We start from the raw sequence: 18,595 nt of genomic DNA on the forward strand, positions 1-18,595 counted from the left end.
TGTTCTCCCCTATTATTTATTTTTATTCCATATGTTCTACTCTTCTGTTGGTATAGTAGCTAAAAGGAGCATCAGACACAAGGTTTTCACATTCACAGAGTCTCATTGTGAAAGCTATATCATTGTTCAATCATCATCAAGAAACATGGCTACTGGAACACAGCTCTACATTTTCAGGCAGTTCCCTCCAGCCTCTCCTTTACATCTTGAATAACAAGATGATATCTACTTAATGCATAAGAATAACCTCCAGGATAACCTCTCTACTCTGTTTGGAATCTCTCAGCCATTGACACTTAGTCTCATTTCACTCTTCCCCCTTTGGTCGAGAAGATTCTCTCAATCCCCTGATGTTAATTCTCAACACATTCTAGGGTTCCCCCCCCCCACCCCCCCGACCTTGATGCAGAGTCAGCTCATTCCAGGATTTCTGTCCCATGCAGAGAGGGGGAGGGTGGTGAGACTGCCCGTCATGTTGGCTGGAGAGAGAGGCCACATCTGAGGAACAAAAGAGGCTCTCTTGGGGGTGACTCTTAGGCCTAAATTTTAAGTAGACTTGACTATCCTTTGTGGGGTTAAGTTTCATATGAACAAACCCCAAGACTGGGGGCTCAGCCTATAGCTTTGGTTGTCCACTCATTATGTATTTTTGATGAATGTGTTAATAGGACTTTCAGAGAAATTTCATACTCCAACTTAAATATGTTTCTCTCCAAGTGATTTTCACAGCGGTTGATTATATTTAGCTGATATGAACCTAGTCTTAGTCAAGTTATATTTAATATTTCATCAAATATGTTTGAAACAGAATGCAGTTATTGTATACATTATGTGTAAGTGGTAGGGTTTCTGGTTTGCAGATTGACGGATGGAGATATGAAGTTTAGTTAGAGTTATGGTGAAACAGACTTTTTCCCCTCCAGTTTTGTTCACTGTCCTAGCCAGTTCCATGAGTAAGAAAAGTACTTACATTTTTCATACGCTGGGTGTTTTCTGCAATCCAGCAGCATAGTGTAAACAGACTTATCTGTCAAGTATGAATTGTTTTTAGACTCTATACATTATAGACTACTAAAGGTTTTGAAGTGACATAACAGATTAAAATAAGCTGTGTGCTCTATTTTTCATAATTGTTTGAGTATAACTAACCTTCACATGATCCTTTCTCTAAACTGTGGGCTTTTCACAATTTTAATTTATTTATGGAAAAGTTTTCACAGTTTCTCGTTGTGTTATTATTTGAACAAAGTACTCACGTAAAATTCAGCAGTAATGATTGTTGTTTTTATGATATGTTTGTTATCAAAAGTGATCAAAATCATACGTGATTACTTTTTCTGGGTTAATTTTGAATTTTTATTTGTTTTAATGTTAAAAAGTCAGTGTAGGGGTGCATGGGTGGTTCAGTGGTAGAATGCATGCCTTCCATGAAGGAGACTGGTTTTGATTCCTGGATCATGCACCCAATATCAAAAAAAGTTAATGTAATTTCTCAGCAACTTTTGGATATTAAAAAAAGCTGTGTAATCATTGTATTTCATTTTGTAAATTGCTCTTAATGTGCATTAGGGGATATTTTTAACATGGACCCATTTTATTACCTTTTAATGTTTCTTTCCAGTTACCCTCATTATAAATACCTGGAGGTTTTATGTCTCAAGCCTTTTTATCAAAGCAAGTAGTGCAATCATAATATATGTTGGTTAGTAATGATGAACCATTAAAATTAATGACTTATTTAATAAATGGAATTATTATGGAATGGAGGCTTTTGCTTTTAAGTCTAGAATCTGATTTTACAAGAATACACCCATAAATATGCTTTATATGACCAATTTATTAGTTTACATTCTTTGGAAGAGTTACTCTCTGAAAGTTATTTTGGATAAGTTTTCACTAAATCTGATGAAATTTGTGGATATTTTTTTAAATGCCATTTTAATTGTATTGTGACATTTAAACGGAAGCATGTGGATTTCTGGAAACCAGAATATTTAAACAAGAGATAATTAAGCCTTTTGAAATAGTAATTGTTTATTTTCACTTGTATATTTTTATTCCAGGAAACAAGCTTCAGCATAATGATTTAAAATGATGAATTGATGGACATAAAACTTAATTATACATATTAGGTTTTATCAGTAGTGATAATGTGTCTTGCTTTTTGTGTATGTATATAATACCTCAGACATCCAGAATGATTATTAAAAACCAGCTTCTTTATCTCATCAACCTGAAAACTTCCCTTATTCACTTTTCTGCCTCCTTTTATTGTCAACCAAGTGGTATGGACACTAGTATTTACTTTTTCCTGACTGGTATCTTTTGTTTTTTCTTGGCTATGGGGTGGTATGTTCAGTTTTTAAAACTTGCTCTACAAAGAATTCTTGGTAGAGCTCTTTGGACCTTATTGTTCAGCCCAGTGATTTTGCCTCTCTTACACCTTCTACCCCTTTTTTTTAAATATTCACCTCTCTGGTATTTATTTTAATAATGTTATCTGTGCTGGTTTGTTTTTTTTTTTAAATTAACCTCTGAAACACTCCATTGCATTCCTTGGGTTGAATCCTCTTCCACTTAAATGCCAGTATTCCCCAAGACTCAGGATTTGACTGAAATTTACACTTTCTTCTTGGTTTTTGTCATTTAATTCTCAATAAATCATGTCATAGTTATGATTCTTCTGTCTCTTAATTCTTTCTTTTCAATTTTGTTCTAGCTCCATGTTGCCTATGGATAGTAATGGTTGGATTCCCATCATCTTAAATTGATAGACTTGAACTCCTTCTCTTACTCCGCCACATCCTTGTTTCTGTCAGTGTCATCAGACTTCAAGTCATATGACTACTCATTCTTTTCTTCTTTCCTCTCTTCAGTTAGTCCTGAATTCTGTTGTCTCTCACTCTCTTAAAAACAGAGTTTGCTGCTCCTTCTTGTTGCCTGTTCTTGCCACGATGCTATTTCAGCCATCCCTCACTCAAAGTGAGATTATTGCTAATGGCTGGCCTTCTAGCATCTTGTTTCTCCAATGCACTTAAGCTAGAGTAGTCTCTGATGTTTTAATTCTCGTTGTAGGCATTTTTCTTTATTGCTAAAGATTAACTATCTCTTGCTTCTTGCCATCTCTTCTCAGCTCTCTAAGTCTCGTGTAATCTCATTTATTTTACATATCTGGTCATGTGTCCTACTACTTCAGGCTTGTCTCCATCTACATGTCATGCTCTTTTTTGTTCCTATGCCTTTGGTCATAACTCTCCATTCTTCCCATCTGGAATCTGTATATTCTGTCCACCCAATTCATGTCCCAGCTCTTCCATGAGGATTTTGGCTTGGCTGATTTCTCCTTTTCCTGAACCCTTCTTAGCTCTTAAGAGCTTGGATACCAATGTACGCAAAAGTTTACCATCTTTTACATTATTTGCTGTTGTGATACTTGCTGCTTTAATCAAATTATAAGTTTCTTGGGCAGAGATCTTATTTTTTGGTATTTACTGTAGTTGTGCTGAGTCTGTATATGGTGTTTCGCAAACTTGATAGTTGATGGACATGATTAAGGAAGTGATAATTCACCTGTCAGATAAAGACTGTTTCTCACAGTCACTTAGCTTTACATTAGATGGAAGTCCATGTACACGAACACATAAATTAGAGCTCAGTTTATGCCCAATTTTCCTGTAGTTACTTCTTAAAAGAGATTTTTTTTTTTTTTTTTGCTTTCTCTCTCTCTGTCTTTTTGTAAACTACTTTCTGGGATGTTTTCATTTTTTTTAAATGTATTTTTCAGCAAAGGGATAATTAAAAATGTTTGTGAGTTCCATAAATTCACTTGTGACTTTAGGTGTACCCAAGAGTTTAACATAGCAAAATTAACTTTTTGAAGAATGAGAAGCTTAAGTGCTAACTGTGAAGCTAGTGCAGACCTGCTTTTAGTAGTTGTTAGTAGGTTTAGATGAAATTAATTGGCAGGTTTGTTTCAACTGGCTTTGGAGCAGTCAGCTTGCTCTTATTAATTTTGTGATTTTTCAAAGATTAAATCAGATGATACTATGCAATCTTTGTATGTTTCGGTGGAACTGATAATCATTGCCATTGATATTCTACTGTAATAAATAAGGCTGTTAATAAACCTTTCTTCCTTTGATTTCTGCTTATCATCCTTTGAACAGGGTAGATACTTTTTTATCTCCCCTTCTTACCTTACTACCATCTAAGCTTCCCTTATCATTCATCAGTAAGGATGTAGGTACCTAAATTTATATAAATTACTTTCCCTAGATTTAAAGCTCAATCAGCCTTGAAGAAGTTCTTGAATTAGGGCAACAAAGTAAATATACAAAAGACAGTCTGGTTTTCATAGGGTGCTGCTGGGAAGTTCTTTGAAGGAGGGATAAGCAATGGGTCTATTGAGGACAAACTGGCATTTAAATTCATCTTCAGAAACAGATGGGATATTATTCATCAGAGGATGGGAGATGAAGAGAATGTACTGTGCAGAGAGGGCACTGGAGCAGGATATGCAAGGTGTGGTTTTAGGTCTATGCACTAGAGGGAGTTCCATGAAGGATATTTTGGGTGGGGGGGGCAAAGGACAGGGACGGAGATTTGGCTCTGCAAGTAGCTGATACCAGATCTTAGAGATACTTGAATCATACACTGTGGAATATATCTCATATTCATTAGTACATGAGGAATGGTTGGAAAGCAGTGACACCAGATGACCAGAGGTGTGTTTGTGAAAATTTGACAGCACTGATGCAAGACAGTGGAGTTTGATGAGCTCAGCAGTGGGGAGACTCCTGAAGAGGACCTTGTAGTAGTATAAGAGGTAATAAAAGCTTAAACTCAGGAGAGCGGTGGTGGGAATGGACACCAGAGGAATTTCACAAGAATCAACAGAACTTGGTGACACATTCCTTCATGCTTCCATGAATCCATTGGGTCATTCTTTCAGCATTTATTATATACTACTTTCATGTCTGTTATTGCCAGTCTTTACAAATATTTTCCTCCTTAGAAGAGGCCAATATAAATAAACCCCATGATACCCGTATAGGACATTTTGTTAGTCTAATTAACTTGTCTTCCTTCTGGTTTGTTTCCTTCTTATGTTTGCTGATTAGCTGATATTTACCCCTTTTAAAATACTGTTTTCTAAAGTTACCTTTAACAGTATTTGAAATGTTGTTTTTGAATTTATGTTCTTCTTTATTCTTTACTACTCTTTTTAATATGCAGTTTTTCATTTAATTCCCTCAAAAGCTCCGAGAAACAGATAGGGTAGGTGATTTTATTTACATTTTGTAGATAAAATTGATACACTGGCCATTTAAGTGACCTGTCTCAGATGACAAAATTGAAATAAGAAATTAGAATTAGGATTCTGACATTAGATTTTGGTTTAAACCATCAGTCATGGAGAAGCTTAGCAGTTATCCTACAAAAAGTACTTAAAGAAATAGGAAGAATAAAGTATGAGAGTGTCAAATCTTGGATGGTTTTTCAATCCTTAGGTCCTAAGTCTGAACTTTATTATCTCTCTAGTTCTCACATCACATTTCCTTTTTTTTTCTCTCCCAGTTCCTTGGAACTGTTGTTTGTTTCTGCCTAGAGCTTTTATTTCTTCTCAATATGAATAACTCCAGTTTATTTCTTAGATCTCTTCGTTATCAGAACGACATTGTAGACTTCACAAGGTCAAATTCCATGCTGCAGTCCTTTGTCACAAGTTGAGCCTTACTTTTGTTTGTGTGGTAGTTTGATTCCTGCCTTTCATCCACTGGATTGTTAATTCTGCTATCACTATGATGTGTTTATATCTGTTTTTATTCACTGTTGTGCCCCCTCCCCTCACATACCCCCTCCCGTAACTAGCATAGAGGCTGAGACGTAATAGGTGTTCAATAAATATTTATTGAATGGATGGATGTACTCATGAACCTGACTGTGCTGCAATTTGCCACGTAGTTTTTTGACAGTTAAAATCAGCCATTGATATTTGTCAGCTTCTGCATGTCCTTATTTGTCCTCAATTGGTCTGTGTGCTACTAGCAGCAAAGCAGTAGTGTGGATATTACTGGTAGACTTAATCATTGGAGGGTAAGTTAAAACAAGAAACAAACTGACAAATTTAAGAAGGTGGAGTGGAAAGAAGAGGAATGAACACCAAGTAGATGAATAAAGGAAGTGGTTTTCACAGGGTTACAGCATTTCAGAGCTGGATGGAATGTTGGAATTTATCTAAGCCAGTCTTTTTTTTTTTTGAAACTCCACCCAACTTCTCCTAGTGTTAATAGCTGACATAACTTTAGTAAAATATCAATACCAGGAAATTGATACTGGCATAATCCATAGAGTTGATTCAGATTTCTCCAAAAATGCATGCACTGATTTATGGGTGTGTGTTTGCCTGTGTGTGTACATGTGTAGGCCAGTCATTTTTAAGATGAGATAGTAAAAGTATGTAAATTGGCTTCAGTGACTTGCTCAGGGTCACCAAGCCATGAAGTGAAATAATTGATCCTTAAATTCCATGCTGCTCTGTGTCCATCAGCCATACTTGTGGAATTCTGCAAGTTATCAGGGACTGTTCATTAGCATTGGTGCCAGAATTTGACTAATCTGCCTTTACTGAAAGATATTAACTATGCCTCCTATCCAACTGTGCTCATACAAATTCAGAAAATTTAGTTTTATCAACTGGGATGTATGCCAAAAATTGGAATTAAAGCCTACTTTTGTTTTTCCTTAGCTGGAGTCCTCAGCTATTCAGGGAAAGGCCTAATTGAGGTTCCCTGAAATTACTCTTTAATCACTTGGATAAGAATATAAAAGAAATGTTTTTAATCACATACATATCTGCTAATACTTTTCTTCTGGCATCTAATTGCTTTGATAATAAAAAGTAGTAATAAAAGTAGAAGCTTAATGGATTTTAAACATATAATTTCTGAACTTTATATGTTATATAATATGTATACTTAATACATTAAGTAGTATTTTAAAATTATACCAGTGCTTTACTTAGGATTTAAAATTGATCAGTGGGCAATCTTAGTATTTCCTGGAAGCTGCAGGCCTTTATCACTAACAAGAAGGACAAAGAAATTAAGAGTTTGATTTGATGTTGGAATGTAGTTAAAAAAAAAAAAGAAACTTCTATGTTACTAGCAATTGTGTTTAATCCTCTCTACATTTTATGACCTTTGGAAAAAGTGGTTTGTTAACTATTGATTACTTTTCTTAAAGTGTGGACTATCTTTGATTGGAAACAGGTCAGGCAGGTTTTCTAGCATTTGGTATGACCAGCGTGGTGTTAAGACCTCCTCTAATTACTAAATTTCAGGCCTAGAAATTAAGTATTACTGGAGTTGGCTGTTCTTTCCCTACAAGGTTCAAATTATGCCTGTGCTTTTTATTTGTTTTTGTAATTTCATTAAGTAGGCTAGTTGGTGGACTTTGCAATATAGGTTTTTTTTTTTGGCTTTTACAAAGGGGCTTTATTAGGTTACAAATTAACAGTTCTAAGGCCATGAAAATGTCCATATTAAGGTATTACAAGAGGACACCTTCACTGAAGAAAGGCCTATCACGTCCTGGGTTTCCTTGTGACATAGGAAGACACATGGTGATGTCTGTTGGCCCTTCTCTCCTGGGTTGGTTTCAGAATGACACTGTCAGCTCCTGTGGGTCTTTTCTTAGCATCTCCCTGGGCATTTTGTCTCTATGCATATACTTTCTGTGTCGGCTCTCCAAGCATCTGTACTTTGTCTAAAATGTCTCCCTTTTAAAGGACTCCAGTAAGTGGATTAAGACCCACCTTGAGTGGACAGGGCCACGTCTCCATGGAGACAACTTAATCAAAATTCCCACCTATAATGGGTGAGTCACATCTGTACAGAAACAACCTAATCAAAATGTCCCATCCACAATTGGGTAGGTCACATAGGTTGGGTTTTGTAACATGATTCTTATAAATTTAAATTAAAAAAAGTTAATCGGCTTTAAACAGAACTTATTCACAAAAAGTACTTCTGGGATATTTTAATGGAATTTTAAAACTTTTTTACCATAAACTTTTTTTTTTTTTTTTTTAAGATTTTGGGCTACAAAATTTCCTTTAGTAATAAAACAGCATGCTATAGTGAATATTCTTAGAAATTTATGCCATATCATTTATTTGGTTGAATAAATTGCGGGAAAAATATTTCCCAATTGAAAATAGGTCTGGATTTCCCAGGCAATTATTGATTTTTAAAAAGGCAAATATCCTTAACAGAACCAATCACTGTTAACTTGTAGAGCCTATAAAAAGGGCTTAAAGCATGTTTCTGGGTGTATGCTTTCTTACTGGGTAGAGCATTTTCTTATTTCTTCTTCTTGAAGAGGGTAGAGAGTTTTAAAGTTATTTATTTTCTTCTAATGCCTATAAATGTGTTTCTTCAGGAATTTTATTTAGGCTTGCTGCTTTCGCTCTGCTAGCTTATACTTAGTAGCTGAGTGCTGATTCCCTGCTTCTCAATGTCCTGTCTTCATTTTTTACTGCATCTCTTTACTTGATAATGGGAAGTTAAAGCCACCAGTGTAGCTTCATTGCTCTGTTGTTTTGTTGCACACCATTAAGCTGCGTGTGTGACCTTTGCCCCATCTGAGCCCTCATCTGTTTGAGAAAGTAAACCAGGGTTTGCAAAGGAAAACAATAAGAACAGTGTTTGGCAGTTTGCTGGGCCTGCCTGGGATTTGTACACATTCCTCTCTCCCAGTCCTTGAATTTGACTCTAATGACCATAAATAGCAGTGTCTATAAAGCAGACCTTTTGTTAGATATATTGTGATAAAATAAAAATCCAAGATGGTGGTGAGGTTATTCTTTTTCTTGTTATTCTTGACAGGCTTTGTGTGTGCTTGAAAATGAGAAAACCTCTAAAGGTGCGATTCATAGGCTTAAGAGTAGCTGTGCAACATAAGCAGAGGACTTAGCTGATAGTGCTTTCTCTTGGGTCTGCTGGTTTTTAGGCTTCCACATAAAAGCCAAATGACTAATGACAGTTTTCAAGTAAATGCTATTCCTTTTGTGTCATTCAGCTGGGCTATCTTAATAGTGTTCTATGATAAAATCCAATGTTGGATAGATTTGTTTCTTGTGTTCTTAGATGGAATATGTATTGTTTTTATATTTAATTTTTCTTTTAAAAGTTTTTTTATTGTTAAAGAATAAAATGAAATTGTTATTTAAAAAAAATTGTTTTGTGTATATGTTTCCCAGTTTTCATATGTCCAGCTATCTTCTATCTTTTCATACACTCCTGATGTGTCCCTGTTGTCCAGAAGTATATACATGGCAAATAGGCAGGCTCAATAAATATTTGATAAATGAGTAAGTGATGAATCAACTTAAATAGTGAGTTATTTTGTGCTTCCATTTGGCACCTGGCAGATGAAATTGATTTTGATCTTATAATCTAAAAGCTGCAATTAAATTGGCTAATACATTATTATAGTTTTAAGAATTTTTCCTAATTTACTTTCAGTACTCCTAGTTTTGGGGCATAATTTAGTTTTGGTTGTATTCTGAAATGATTTATTAAATTGTCACATGATAGTATTTTCATTAGCTATTAGTTTCTGTAAACAAAATAAAATCAACCAAATAAACAAAAAAACCATACTTTATTTTGAAGTAATGGCAATAAATGTCTACTACTAATGTTATTCTCAACATACTTTGACCCAAATGTATATTATTGTTGGCAGTTTAAAAAGTGATATGAGTCATAGATATCTCTAAATAAGAATAGATATTATGTATTTACTATGCACAAAGCATGTAAGACAAAGTAAATAGAAAATATGATTCCTGCCTTTAAGAAACAATATAATTGAATAAATAGATATATTGATTTGTATCTTATGATGTATTATGAAGGTGATGTGTTATGAAACTGACATAGTTTATAATGATGAAACCACAGAATTTGCTTGCTTGGGTATCTGGTGAATGAATGATATTTGGGCAGTTAACCTTTAGAATAAAGACTGAAAAACAAATCACCTGCATGTCCTTAGACAAACCTACACACTAACGATTATGGGAAAGGAACCAGGCAAGAGATAAGGTTAGGATGGGGAGAATAAAACTAGTAATTTAGCAGTGTCATTTTATAGTTTTAATAATAAGCTAAGGAACTTAAAATTAAATTTTCTTTTGGCAGAAGGATTGGAAAGTTAGTTTAGCTTTAAATTACATATATACAAAGATCCTTTTCTTACTAGTTTTAGAAAGCTCAATGGAACAAAGAAGTTAGTACTGAAGCCTAAATAGCCAAGCTGACCAAATAGCAGAAGGATCAGTAATATCTTTTGGAAAATGTTCTGTAAACACAGGCTACTTCTTGAATGTTTGTTTTCTGGTTTTATTGCATAGATCCCGAGATAGTGTAATGAATGAGTGTGCACTCAGTTGAGACATCTGCATATCGTGGTTCTAGTCCAGGTTCTGCTTCCAACTGTTTGTGTGATGTTGGGCAAACCTCCTGGGCCTCTTTATAAATTCATGGAGGTCGACTGCAAGATCCCTAAGGTCTTTATGGCTCTCTGTTGCTATATTAGATTCTGTTTCAAAAGAAGTCATTTTGAATAATGTTTGTAGACGTATAGCATAATCTTGAAAAGGATCCAGTTTTTTTTCCTTTAAAGCAGTCTTTTTGGAGTTGTAAATTCTTGTTATGCTTTGTGTAATGTATATTATATCCTTGAAATTATGTTTTTCCCTTAATTATGTGTCTCTCCGAATATTAGTATGTTAATTTGCAAATAAAACAATATATTGAACTGTTAAAATTTGTGTTGAACACATACCAACTTTTGGGAAGTCTTTTTAAGATGATGTCACTAGTTAATGCAGCAATTGAATTGCTGCTGTTGGAAGATATCTTTACCTATCATGCTTTTTTTTTGATCAAAAGTAGAACATTTGGGAAGTGATTAATCTTCCCATAAAATTTTATCTGTTAAAATTTATTTCAGTGAAATTTGGATGTATCAATAGAAATTTACTTGAAAAATTATAAAACTCCCCTTTGTATGGTGGTATTCGACTAGGTGTGTGTGTGTTAACCATTCTAGGTGCTGATTGATTTAAATGTTAGTGTTTGTTGTTTGTCGAAACTAACTCCTTGCCATAAAACAGTGCGTAAGCCTGAAAGAATCTTGGTTCATGTCCCTGAACAGCTCAGTAACTGCAGTAGCCTCGCAATTCATATGGTTCTATTTTTAGGTTTTTAATGAAGTTTTGTAAAATGTGAAGTTTTAGTAAAACCTTTTTCTCTTTGGATGTGACAATGAATGTTTTACAGAAATTCCCAGCTAGAAGTGAACCCTTTTAAGCTCCGTTAATTAAGATTTAGTTTTCTAAACTTTTGCATGCTATTGATCTATATTTTGAAGAGTGTTCAGATATTTTATTCCATGTCACCTTTTTGGAAATTGAGTTCAGGCTAGAGAGAATAAATGCCTTGCTCAAAAATTTGGATTTTTAGTCTGTAGGAATACCTATATAAATAGTACCATTGATGTGTATTTCAGTGGGTAAACAAAGTGATCTGAACCTGTGCTTTAGAAACGTGGTCATGATGAGAGCATGGAAAATACATCAGAGCGGATAGATTGGAGGCTGAGGAGCCAGTAGGTGACCATGGCTGTGGTTTGGATGTGAGGGGTGCCGGCCTGACCTCTGCACAAGCAGGTACATGGTAGTGAATATGGACGTTAATGAGGAGCCAACCAGCATAGTGTATCTTACTCTTTTGAGATGTTGGTAGTGAAGAGGTTTAGAGATAGGATAATCTGTCACTGGGGAGGCATGATGGGGGAAGGCTTTTTCACGTTCTCAGTGGGTTTCAAGAATCCTTGAAGAGTTTATGAAAGCCTGTAAAGAAATAGAAATAAAGCAATAGACAGAACGTGGGAGAGGAGGAGCTCAAGTATACTTAGAATTTAGGGCAGTGCTGTCCAATAGAAATTTAATAGGTGCATGTAGTTTTAAAATGTTTAGTAGCCACTAAAAATATACAACTGAAATTAATTTTCATATATTTTGTTTAGTTCAAAATACCTGGAATAGTGTCATTTCACATGTAATCAATATAAAAATTATTAATGAAATACTTTACATTCTGTTTTTCATACCAAGTATTTGAAATTCAGTGTACACTTGTAGCATTTCAGTCTAACAGTATTTGAAGTGTTGAGTGGCACAGGGGCCTAGAGGCCGCTGTTTGAGGCTGTGCAGGGTTAGAGGTAATATATATGTATATTTTTAATCTATGCTGTATGTATATAAAAGTTTTGAGTTCAGGGATTTTAAATGTGCCATCACAGAGTGCCATGTGAAAACGGCTTATTTCATCATATAAAGTTTTAGCACACAAGCTCTGGAGCCAATAGAAGAAACTGCTTCATAGCATTACCCTAAAAAGTACTCTGGTAATTGAATGCCTTTCTCTTTCCGTGAGCTTTCCTAGTTTTAAAGATATTTAAACCAGCAATGTATTGTTTCGGGGGGGAAGAATGTAAATCCTTTTTTTTTTTTAATGACAGTGAAAAAATAACAAACTACTTTAAGTTCTATAACGTAATTTTTTAAGTTTATTCCATTATCTTAAAGAATATATACTCAGCTTTATTCAATTTGTTATATTTATCCACTAACAGATTATTTGAATTTGATTTTTCATTAAGAATGGACTGCCTTTTTATCCCCATTAAATGAAATAATAATACAGCAGAAATTAAGCTATTACTTCACAGAATTCTAGGCCACAGAGGAAGGCACCATTGGGTCGCAATTCCCTAGCTTCCACCCCACCTTCCAGGCTGAGCAGTATGGAAGAGATGAGCACACGCGGAGGTGTGCTGCTTTTTACTGAGCTTTGGGAATCATGAGGAGGTGGTCTACTCCATGAAAATATACTGTTAAGTACCTTTGACACTTTGTAGGGAGCTGTCGTTAATAGCAAGTGGCAGTTATGGAGGAGAATCTGAATCACAAACTCCCATGCAAGGCAGTTCAATAGGGGTTTGAAAAATAAATCCCAGGCCTCATAAATTCACAGACTCTCTTCTCAAATACCTAGCCTAAAGAAAGAAATAGGGGCTCCATAGTTATTCTAAAAATTGTATAAATCTCTAGGTTAATTATCACAACTGAAAAGTGTACATTACAATAATCACAACTAGTAAATTAGCTGGAATTGCTTGCTCAGTGAATATCTTTCCATAATCAAAATGTGTACATAAAATGACTATGCATGAGAGCTATTTATAATGGAGTGTTCTTAGTTAGTATTGGGTGGTATGAAGACATCACTACTTTCTGGAATTTAATTTTTGTCAACACTAGAGATTAATTGTTACTTGCTTTAGTATCTAAGTCAAACAGTTATCCTATTCTTAAAATATGCAGTTAAATTATTCTGATTAAATGTAATACTATATTTGTATAAATATATACAAATGTATAAATACAAAGAAAATATTAATTTCAGTCATGTGTTCATTCACATACTACCTTTATTAAAATATTTTCCATAGTTATGAAAATTTCTGTATCTTTCTAAATGTTTAATAAGCAATGAATTTAGTAGGAGAAACCACAGAAGACTATAAAATATTGGTGCCTTTTCGATAATAGTTGGCTTCTGAGGTGTTATTGATTGAGAGTGTATGTAGATGGGTCATTACACATCTTCCTCTTCCCTCTCTCCAACTCTCCCTCCCAAAACACAGGAACAAGTGAACGATTTTATGAGTAGACCTTATAGAAGTTGAATGCTTTGTCATCTTTTGGTCCTTAGCTCTGAGTCCCCTGGAGAACCCTATGGGACCTTTATTAGTAGCAGACATTAGTGTCTAGGGCTTTAATTTAGCATTTGGTACACATGCATTATAGAACATTCACCTGTGCTTTTGTGGTAACTCTGGACACTGATTCCTGAGTTGTTTTGGCTCACAGGCACCTTTATGAATCAGTAGACCTATGGATTCTTTTTGTCAGAAAGCTGTGCCTAAGCACATGTGCAATTTTGTATAAGGCCAAGGTGGAATGAATGAGGCTAAGAGGCAACTGGAAATTGTTCTGTTTGGAGAGGACTGGGTGTGAGATGGGACACCAGTAACTGAAACAGCACCACCTGCTTGGGTACCTTCAGTCCTGCATTTAGAGGTTACCTGAAGGAATGAGGTTGGAGGCAGGGGCCAACAATGAAGAAGAGCAGGAAATCTGGTATATATGGATATGGGCGGTTGTGGGGTGTGTGAGTTTCCCCTTGAGGTACTTAGGAATTCTGTCACATTAGTGGCTTTCTTACAGGATTATCTGGAAAAGTATTAATATGATTCAGTTAGTTATTTTTGGAGAATTGATGACTTTTATAGTCTCTGATTTATGTAAGTGGAGAAGACTATTCCCAATCCCTCTTAGACGCAGACAGAATCCTCATTTTACCCCAACATCTCGTAAGGTCTTTGGGGGATTTTGTCCTAGTTATAGCTTTAAGTGTTATGTTAACAGGTGGATTCCCAAGCCTGTTGTCATTTCTGAAGCATGTTTTTGAGTAAAATTTATCCTTAATTCTTTTATTGTTATTATTAGGAATAGGTTGGCTGAGGGTTGTACCTCGTCCATGCCAAAACAACAACAAAATTGCAAAGAAATTTTTAAAATGGGCAGTGGGTTCAGTGCCTAGCCTGTTTTAGGAGGTCTCCTAGCTGCTCACCATACTGCACAGAGCAAAGGAAAAATGTCATTTCAGATAAATGATTGCAGTGATGTGGTTAAACATGTCCAAGTTCTCTATAAAATGAAAATAAAATCAGACTTGTCCTAATGCATAATGCTTATTCAAAAAACTAAATGACCAATTTGACTAGCCATTTGTTAGAGAATTTCTCATTTTGACCTTTAAATTCATAACGTTTTATTAGCTAAACACATTTTAAATAATCTGTATTGTATTTAAGTTTTTAAAATATGATATACTTTCTCATTAAAATGCTATCTTTTACCACTTCTATAAGTACATTATTTAACAGAGTGTTTAAGTATCATTTTAGTTTCCTATACCTAGGTTTTGCATGCTATTAATGTTATAGATTGTTTGTCTGTTAATAATATTGACTATTGCTGCTTTTTATGCTATTTTCCTGGATGTTCTAGAGATTATTTTTATTAGTAAGTCAACATTTCAGAACCAGAAAGAGCACAGTAAATCCACTCTAAAATTTAGCATTCAGCCTGTTCAAGTCGCAAATATTTCAAGAAAATGTTTTTTCAAGGAAGCTCATTAGTCTGAAATTTAAGAAGCATTTTAAATTTCTTCTCAGGCATATCGCAAAAAATAGTGTTTGCATTCCCGTGCTGGTTTGAAATGATAAATGTACCCAACCATGTTTTTATCCTAATACCATTTGTAAAGGCAGCCATTTCTTCTAATCCCTATTCAGTATTGTATGTTTGAAACTGTCATTAGATCATCTCCCTGGAAATATGATTTAATCAAGAGTGGTTGTTAATCTGGATTAGGTAGAGGTGTATCACCACCCATTTGGGTGGGTCTTGATAAGTTTCTGGAGTCCTATAAAAGAGGAAACACTTTGGAGAATGAAGGAGATTCGGAGAGGGCAGAGAATGCTGTAGCACTACAAAGCAGAGTCCACAATCCAGCGACCTTTGGAGATGAAAAAGGAAAATGCTCCCGGGAAGCTTCATAAAGCAGGAATCCAGGAGAAGAAGCCAGCAGATGACACCGTGTTCACCATGTGCCCTTCCAGATGAGAGAGGAACCCTGACTGTGTTCACCATGTGCCTTTCCAGATGAGAGAGAAACTCTGACTATGCTCACCATGTGCCCTTCCACTTGAGAAATAAACCCTGAACTTCATCGTCCTTCTTGAACCAAGGTATCGTTCCCTGGATGCCTTAAATTGGACATTTCTCTAGACTTGTTTTAATTGGGACATTTTCTCGGCCTTAGAATGTAAACTAGCAACTTACTAAATTCCCCTTTTTAAAAGCCATTCCGTTTCTTGTGTATTACATTCCAGCAGCTAGAAAACTAGAACAATTCCCTTCTTCCCTTCTTGCCTCTCCCATCCCTTGACCTTTCACATTTCCAAATGTTTGAATAAGTCAAACTCCTCAACATTTTTTATTTTTTTACAAAGTTTGCACTTAAATGTCTTTTGCAATTTGTTTCTTTTCTTATTGTATGTTTCTAGCAGGTCAGATCATATCAAGGACTTATTCCAAAATTCTCTGTAGGTTTCAGTGGAATATTGCCAGCTCATAGGTTTGGGGTTTTTGGTTATATATGTAGCTTGTTTTCCTAGAAATTTGCATGCAATCCCAGGTTTTTGTCTGCAAACCTGTAAAACCATGCCAGAGCTTGCCATTTAAAGGATTCTAAATTGATTTTTTTTTTTTTTTGCAAACTAGAAAAATAAATCTTGACAGTGATTCTCAAGGCAAATCATCAGAATCATCTGGAGAGCTTTTAAAGCAACACCAGTGTATGGACACCCCCTGAGGCATTGATGGACTAGGTCTGAAGCCTCACATGATTCTGATGTGCTACCTGACGTGGGAACCGTTGAGGGTTAGAAGGCACCTTGGAGATCTCTCACTCAATGATTTTCAACTCAGCTGCGCATTGGGCTCAAGTGGGGAGTTTAAAACAGCGCTTACAACCAGGTCCCACCCACAGAGATTTTTATTTAATTGCTCTAGGGTGCTGCTTGGGTATACGGATCTTATACATCAGGCAGGTGATTATAACCTACAGGCAAGACCCAGAATCACTGATCAACTTTTTTTTTCAGGTGAGGTATCTGAGACTCAAACCAGAGAGATTAATCGACTTTCCTAAAATTCACAGAACCAGAAATAAAATCCTGATCTTCATACTTTTAGTCAAATACTTTTTCATAAACATCACATATTTTTATGAAAGTATGAATTTTCTTGAATCAAATGTATCCATAAGGTTATGATGGAGCCATTTCCAGCTGTATAGCCCAGAAAATGATAAATATTTTCTGTATTTAGCACCAGAAATGTGAAAGTTCTTAGCTCAAGTTAAATCATTACTTTAGTTATGATTTAAGAGAATTAGGAGTTGGGGATTAGACAAATACATGTATTCCTTAACTGGGCCACATTCCCTAGAAGCGAATCAGGCAAACAAATAACCCAACTAAAAATGTGTTAGACTGGGTTAATTCTGTATCATTCTTTCTGTAGCAGAGATTGTAATAAATCTTAATGTTCAGTAACATGGACACTCTCTGGTAGAAGCTTGCATAGGCCGTGGTTGGAGTAACAACCACAATATACATTATAAAGTGTACTTTATCAGAAATATTAATAGTGAGGGTAGAAGTTAGAGCAGTGGTTTAGGAATAGAATTTTCAGAATGTCAGAAGAGGGGGAAATCTTGAGAAAGCATTATAAGCTAGCTATGTCTATGTATTCCCATAAATTTGGGAAGCAGACAAATAATGGCACTCTTGGTGCAAAGGGAGGGTGTAAGGTTGTTCTCCTTCTCCCCGTGCCTCCTTTCCCACTCACATTCACAAGCCTTGAAGCTAGTCTTACCTCTAGCACCCATTACAATTTATACCTTGCTTTATTTCTTGTACTTGTCTCTCTGTAGCCATCATCCTAGCAACTTCATAGACACAGGATGTGTTCAAGAAGTATTTGTTGAATGAAGTTGACTGTAAACTCTCAGGGCAGTGGTTCCAAAATGTGGTCCACAGACCAGCAAGAATGAGCAGCAACTCCTGGAAACTCGTTAGAATGCAGATTTTCAGGCCCGGCCCTAGACTTACTAAATCAGAAACTCTGGAGGTGCAGCCCTGTGTCTTCACAAGCCCTCTGATAAGTAGTGTTATAGAATAAGACCTGGCATACCTTTTGGTGTTATCTAAACAGTAGTAGCAAAAAAACAAAAAAACCCAGCATTTATAAAGTAATCATAGGTGCCAGGAACTATGCTAGGTGCTTTTATGGATATTATTTCACTGCTTAGTACTTAGCGTCTGTATCAGTTTGCTTTTGTTACACATTAACTTTTAGTGCCTTGAAAGAACAATTGTTTCTTCTTTTTCATGTTTCTTCCTGTTAGCTGCTTGGTTCCTGTGGTCTGGGCTTCACTGTGTGTTTGGGCTTGACTAGCTGGCTGAAACTTCCTCCCTCTGGTCTCCTATTCACGTGGATGGCATAAGGATTCCCAGCAGTAAGCAGGGCACACACCAATCAGTTTGTAGGAGCATTACAAGTCTGCTACTGTTATGCTTGTTCATGGCTCTTTGGTCTAAGCAAGTCACTTGGTCAAACCTAAATTCATGGTCTGGAAGCAATAGATTCCACCTGTTGATGGGATAAGCAAAGGCACCTGCATACAGGGATGGGAAGAATTTGTAGCTACTTTGTAATCTGCACACTAGCTATTCATTAAGTATTTGCCTATTATATATAATTGATAAAAATGTAAAGATAGCCAAAACATAACTAACTTTTCCATAATTAAATGTTCTCTTT

At 35.6% G+C, this 18,595-nt stretch overlaps 1 protein-coding gene across 6 annotated transcripts in view; it reads left to right on the plus strand.

The window, feature by feature from the left end:
• Positions 1–18,595, plus strand: part of CBLB (Cbl proto-oncogene B) — a 200,278-nt gene that overhangs the window by 47,722 nt on the left and 133,961 nt on the right. The window lies entirely within an intron of this gene.

Source organism: Tamandua tetradactyla, chromosome 10 (assembly GCF_023851605.1).
Source record: "Tamandua tetradactyla isolate mTamTet1 chromosome 10, mTamTet1.pri, whole genome shotgun sequence".
In the NCBI taxonomy this organism is placed as follows: domain Eukaryota; kingdom Metazoa; phylum Chordata; class Mammalia; order Pilosa; family Myrmecophagidae; genus Tamandua; species Tamandua tetradactyla.